Genomic DNA, 7135 nt, shown 5'->3' on the forward strand with positions numbered 1-7135 from the left:
AGTTCAAACCCGGATTAAGCTATATATATATACAACATGTTTTGTTTTGGTTGTTTGTTTTTGTATAAAGCCTCACACAATATCTATATTAAGCGAGTTTGTTTTAAACATGACATACATATTAATTCATTTTACCAGGCCTTATTCCACACAACTCCGTGAATTTCCCGTGGAGCCAGCCATTCAAACAAAAACAAACGAAACAAAACAAAACAAAACAAAAAACATTATTGCCAACAGCATTTGGTGTTCCCAGGCGGTCACCCATCCAAGTACTAACCAAACCCAACGTTGCTTAACTTCGCTGATCGGACGAGAAGCGGTGTTCTCAACGTGGTATGGCCGTTGGCATGAGACTGCCTACACATTGTGGCTAATAACCAACTCTTTTAAGTCATCGCGGCAGGATACGGACCTGCTTGTGGTGTCTTAATGGTAATTGTATCCTAACATATTTTTGTCTCCTTGGCATGGATATTTAACATCGTTTATTCAGTCTTGGGTTTATGTTCTTTCGCCATTTACAGACATTTTACATCTACCTACTTCCTCAGCCTGCCCTGCCAATTTCTAATGAATTTGTGGATTTTCTTTTGTAATACAAACATGTGTGTGCTCATCTGCTCTTCAGTTTTTATGATATTTGTCTCATCTGTCCTGCTTTATGATACTTTTACAAAGAACATGAACAAATGCTTCTATTTTAGAGAAGATATGGGATCCAGGTTTCGGAGCCGTAAAACCAACCGTCGTGATTGGTGGACGAGTTGCCAGGTTGCAGCTTCTGTACCGTGCCGGCACATAAATAGGTTCGGCTCAAGCGGCGGCAGCATCATTCCCCCGTGACTGTCTGAGCGTCTCTCATCACCTTGGTTATCTCATCATCATCATGGTAGAAGCAAAGCCTACCAAGAAGGCTGCGGCTGCTGCTGCTGTGGTGGCCACCACCAGGAAACCTCGCGTCCAGGTTGCTCACCCGAAAACTAGTCAAATGGTTCTAGCCGCGGTCGCAGCACTCAAAGACCGTAAGGGCTCGTCTCTACAAGCAATCAAGAAGTACGTTGTTGCCAACAACAAAGTCGAGGCTGCCAAGATCGCCATTTACATCCGAAGATTTCTCAAGAAAGCAGTGGCTGACGGCATTCTTGTTCAGACCAAGGGAAGTGGAGCTAGTGGATCATTCAAGCTGGCCGTAGCAGAGAAGAGGGCCGTTCTAACTCCCAAGAAAGCCACCACAACCAAGAAACCATCTACAGCAGCAAAGAAGGCCGTGGTAACTCCCAAGAAAGCCGCCACAAGCAACAAACCACCTACAGCCTTGAAAAAGAAGCAGCAGCAGCCAGCTTGTTGTTGGGAACAAAAAGCCCAAAATAAAGAGAGCTTCAAAATCTCCCAAACCACCCAAGGCAAAGAAAGCTGTCAAGAAAACAACAAAGGCAAAATAAACGACGACATGCAAGCAGCATGAATACACATGACAATAAACATCCAGGCCTCCCCCCTCAGTGGAGGGGCCTCATATGATTCCAAAAAGAGTTTAGTTTTGTAGACAAATAAATCATTACTTTTGGGGTAGATTTACTCTGTATATTATATATATATATATATATATATATATATATATATATATATATATATATATATATATATATATATATATATACACATGGGTGAGGTGATATGGTACCAAAGTTTTGGGTAAGGTGATTGACATTTACACAAGATAAAACACGAACCAATGGGAATAAAAACATAAGAATGGAAGTAACTGCAGAAGGCCTATTGGCCCATAACACAAGCACTTCCTCTTGATGCTTCTATATTGGTTCGGAGTCTTGAAGCTATATATATATATATATATATATATATATATATATATATATATATATATATATATATATATATATATATATATATATATATATATATATATGCACACAAAACTAAATAGTCTTGTTAGACAAATTGCCCCTATTAGAGGCAAGTTGACTAACAAGCCGAATGACTGCAATTGTTTTGAATTTGAGTTAAATCTAACATAGAAATGTAATCAAACCTAACCTAACCTATGCTAACCCAAGCTAAGCTAACCTAACCTAACCTAAGCTAACCCAAGCTAAGCTAACCTAACCTAACCTAACCTAACCTAACCTAACCTAAGCTAAGCTAACCTAACCTAACCTAACCCAGCAATTCATGATCTTAATATAATACTGTTAATTGGATAAACCAATTTGGAAAGAAATGTTCGAAAATAACAAAATTAACTGTGCTTGTTAGGAAAATTGGGCCTTGCATACTTGTCCCAATAGTGTGGTTCTCGCTTTTAGGTACGACATAAACGTATACCTAAGTTGAGAGAGAAAAAGATTCGCACTCAAACATGCATATCGATTGCCAGTCCTGAATTCTGGGTAGATATTCGTGTCCTCCCTTTTCATTTACCATCATTTGGATACTATCAAAACAGCTCTGAGAAGGATAAAATGAATAAAACGGGTAGCTCACTCATGTAAAAAGGAAGAGTTGGGAAAGATCTCTCTCTCTCTCTCTCTCTCTCTCTCTCTCTCTCTCCCCCTCACCCCCCCCCCCCCCACCAATGATCCTGCTCTGCTAGTATATAACGTAACAAACCTTCCCCCCCCCCCCCCCTCCCTCCCCAATCAGAGTCCCTTTAAGCATGCGAGGATAAAAAATAGATTTCATAAGACCCAATGTGCTAGCTGATATCAAAACAATTTATGTTATCGTCTATTAAGCCCTTCAGTAAAAAAAGTATAGGGACCTAATTAGGTCCCGTTTTGAGGTGGTGGTGGGTGGAATCGATGGATTAGCCAAGCTCTTATCCGCCGAATCCGTAGAGGGTACGACCCTGGCGCTTCAGAGCGTACACCACGTCCATAGCAGTGACGGTCTTCCTCTTGGCGTGTTCCGTGTAGGTTACAGCATCACGGATGACGTTCTCGAGGAACACCTTCAGGACGCCACGGGTCTCTTCGTAGATGAGACCCGAAATACGCTTCACGCCGCCACGACGAGCTAAGCGACGAATAGCGGGCTTGGTGATGCCCTGGATGTTGTCACGTAGCACCTTACGATGACGCTTGGCGCCACCCTTTCCGAGTCCCTTGCCTCCCTTGCCGCGTCCAGTCATGGTGTTGAAGTTGTGTGAATCGAATTGACGAATGCCCGCACGATTTCCCGACTATATCCCATCAAGCGGACGTACTAGTAGCATTGCAACTCCTGCCTGCCCTTACTTTACGCTTGTGGTCGAGTAGACACGGCTTTCTCACAACGCTTTCAAAACTGCAGTTGCCTACTCGTCTGTTTCACGTCCCTGTGAAATGACTTTTGCACAAATCCAAAAAATAGAGCAAAATCAGCGATAATAGTGATTGAGGTGAGCCGCCTGTTGGCTGCAGCCAGAGGAAGGAGGGGAGGGGCAACGGGGTGACGTAGGCGAGTCGAGCAGCCAATGGCGCTCGAGCAAGCGCCTCGAGACGGCGTATATAAGCAAAAATTTTTCGGCGCCGGCCATCACAAACCACAGTTGTTCACCATGGCTCGCACCAAGCAGACTGCTCGCAAGTCCACGGGAGGCAAGGCTCCTCGTAAGCAGCTGGCCACCAAGGCAGCACGCAAGTCTGCTCCTGCCACAGGGGGTGTGAAGAAGCCTCACCGTTACAGGCCCGGAACGGTCGCCCTGCGTGAGATCCGTCGTTACCAGAAGAGCACCGAGTTGCTCATCAGGAAACTTCCCTTCCAGCGTCTGGTGCGCGAGATTGCCCAGGACTTCAAGACCGATCTTCGCTTCCAGTCGTCTGCCGTCATGGCTTTACAGGAGGCATCCGAGGCTTACCTGGTCGGTCTCTTCGAGGACACTAACCTCTGTGCCATCCACGCCAAGCGTGTCACCATCATGCCAAAGGACATTCAGCTTGCTCGCCGTATCCGTGGAGAGCGTGCATAAGCTAAATCGACCACCCTAGTATACACCAAACTCGGCCCTTCTCAGGGCCAAAATATCCTTCTAAGGAGATTTCAGACATTCCTAGCATCAGTCATATGAATTAACCTTCATCTACACATATAATAAATAAATAAATAAATAAACAAATACACTAATTTAGGTGTCATACATACACGTGATATCAATAAATCAAGTCATTTGTAGTACAACCTGTTCTCTTACAAACAAAACGCCGTCGCTTTTCGCTCTTATGCACTGTCAAGGATCACCCACCCCCCCCCCCCCCCCCCAAAATAAAAATTGTCATACTGTACTAGAAATAAAAGCAGCTTGTATAAGTGACATACTGTCCAGTCCTGTTTTATTCTGTTTTCGGTCCTCTGGCTTAATCTGTTAAGTTAGGAGATGACATTTTAAATTAACCGTTTTCTTGACATTTTCAAACCTAAGAGGGTGGCCTGCATAGTAATCCTAATGTGGAACATAACAATGAATCTCTAATCTCTAGAAAAAAAAAAAGATACCGAGTGCTTATATGTGTTGAGAGAGAGAGAGAGAGAGAGAGAGAGAGAGAGAGAGAGAGAGAGAGAGAGAGAGAGAGAGAGAGAGAGAGAGAGAGAGAGAGAGAGAGAGAGAGAGACACAGACAGACAGACAGACAGACAAGACAGAGACAGACAAGACAGAGACAGACAGACAGACAGACAGACAGAGACTGAGAGAGAGAAACACACACAGACAGTTTCATAAATATTCTCATTTTATAGCTATTTGCTTTCAGTGACAGAGGTTTTTGTTATAATAGTATTGGTGTCTAACACTCACAATCTCTTTAGAAATTAAAGTGTGGCTCCAATGGAGCCGAGTTTGTTGGTTTGAGGCCAAGCCACCACCACAGGGCAGTAAGTAAGCCGTTTACTTGGAGGAGGTGTACTTGGTGACGGCCTTAGTGCCCTCAGAGACGGCGTGCTTGGCCAGTTCTCCGGGCAACAGGAGCCTTACAGCCGTCTGGATCTCCCGACTGGTAATGGTGGAACGCTTGTTGTAGTGGGCCAGGCGAGAAGCCTCGGCGGCGATGCGCTCGAAGATGTCGTTCACGAACGAGTTCATGATCGACATGGCTTTGGAAGAGATACCAGTGTCGGGGTGGACCTGCTTCAGCACTTTGTAGATGTAGATGCTGTAGCTCTCCTTCCTCCTGCGCTTCTTTTTCTTATCGCCCTTGGCAATGGCCTTCTGGGCCTTTCCGGCCTTCTTGGCAGCCTTTCCAGATGCCTTGGGTGGCATGATGATGCTCGTGCTGGCTGGCGTTGCGATACAATAATGAACTTTTGCGCGAGGCGAGCTTTCCTTTTATATCCCGCTCGCGACTCAGCTCAGAGCGGGTCGGAGCGCGCTGATCGGTCAGTGATGCGTGGGCTCCCTTGATCCTGAGCGGGGTATATAACACGAAGCTCGATCTGCGGGGCGGCATAAAACACCACAAACCCACAACAGCAGCAGCAATGTCAGGACGCGGCAAGGGAGGCAAAGTGAAGGGCAAGTCAAAGTCTCGCTCCAGCAGGGCCGGACTTCAGTTCCCCGTGGGCAGAATTCACCGTCTGCTGCGTAAGGGCAACTACGCCGAACGCGTCGGTGCTGGCGCTCCTGTCTACCTGGCAGCCGTCATGGAATACCTCGCTGCCGAAGTTCTGGAGCTCGCCGGTAATGCCGCACGTGACAACAAGAAGACCCGTATCATCCCACGTCACTTGCAGTTGGCCATCCGCAACGACGAAGAACTCAACAAACTTCTGTCTGGCGTAACCATTGCACAGGGAGGTGTTCTTCCAAACATTCAGGCAGTTCTTTTGCCAAAGAAGACAGAGAAGAAGTAAGCACTTCTGCCACCCACCACGACAAATACCATAACCAGGCTCCATCCGGAGCCACACACACTTTAATAGAGAGATTCAAGTAGACAATCAACTTTCAAACATTAATAATAACATTTATATTGATTTCATTTGGAATGTGTACATAACAAACAAACAAAACAAAATTATAGGGGATATTCAGCATCACTTGGAATATTAACCAATCATATAAATCCAATATATATTTTATATTTTACTTTAAGCGAGGAATTCATATTATATTAATTTTTAATCATACAAATGAACAAAAGCAATTCTTCACTAGACGTAATGAATGAATAAATGATCAAGGTTTTAATGTGTTTCATGAATATATATATATTATATATATATATATATATATATATATATATATATATATATTATATATATATATATATATATATATATATATATATATATATAATATATATATAATATTTATAATACTTGTGAACCAGAATATGTTTGAGCAGCAGCGATCGTGCCTGCCATTGGCCGAAGTGCAACAATTCAAATAATTTAAAGGGCCTGCTCGGGTATATAGAGAGGCTGGGAGACTGGGGCCGGTGGTGGGTGATGGGTGATGAGTGATGGTGTGGTGTGGTATGGTGTTGTTAAGAGTTGATTTACGGCCAGCCAGCCAGCTGCAGCCAAGGCAGGGCAGGGCAGGCAGGCAAGGCAAGGCAAGGCAAGGCAAGGCAAGGCAAGGCAGGCAATAACAGGCACAGGACAGGCAAGGCAAGGCAAGGCAAGGCAAGGCAAGCAGGCGGGCGGGCGGGCGGGCGGGCGGGCGGGCAGGCAGGCAGGCAGGCAGCCAGCCAGCCAGCCAGCCAGCCAGCCAGCCAGCCAGCCAGCCAGCCAGCCAGCCAGCCAGCCAGCCAGCCAGCCAGGCAGGCAGGCAGGCAGGCAGGCAGGCAGGCAGGCAGGCAGCCCAGCCAGCCAGCCAGCCAGCCAGCCAGCCAGCCAGCCAGCCACTCCCACTTTGTATTTATATGCATTCAATTTATATTCAAACATTATATATGTTAAGGGCCTAGTTTTAGTGTTTATTTTAAAAATGACAAACATCGAGTCGTTTTACCAGTCCTTTAGCGTTAACGGTGATGCATTTTAAAACTGAACAGAAATCACCTTTTCTGGATATATCAAATATCGAATCCGCTTAATGTGCCTACAATTCAATCATTCAAAAAATACATAATTTACATCATGCCTTTTCATAGAACAGACAATAAGATTTGAGACAATAAGAACTTTACTTTTAT

General features: G+C 44.9%; 1 non-coding gene across 1 annotated transcript; it reads right to left on the reverse strand.

The window, feature by feature from the left end:
• Window positions 1-231: 231 nt before the first annotated feature.
• On the reverse strand, window positions 232-350 carry LOC138362476 (5S ribosomal RNA). Its single transcript, XR_011227699.1, has one exon. It is a non-coding gene; the product is annotated as a 5S ribosomal RNA (ribosomal RNA).
• Window positions 351-7135: the final 6785 nt, after the last annotated feature.

The sequence above is a fragment of the Procambarus clarkii genome, unplaced genomic scaffold (genome assembly GCF_040958095.1).
Source record: "Procambarus clarkii isolate CNS0578487 unplaced genomic scaffold, FALCON_Pclarkii_2.0 HiC_scaffold_1860, whole genome shotgun sequence".
In the NCBI taxonomy this organism is placed as follows: domain Eukaryota; kingdom Metazoa; phylum Arthropoda; class Malacostraca; order Decapoda; family Cambaridae; genus Procambarus; species Procambarus clarkii.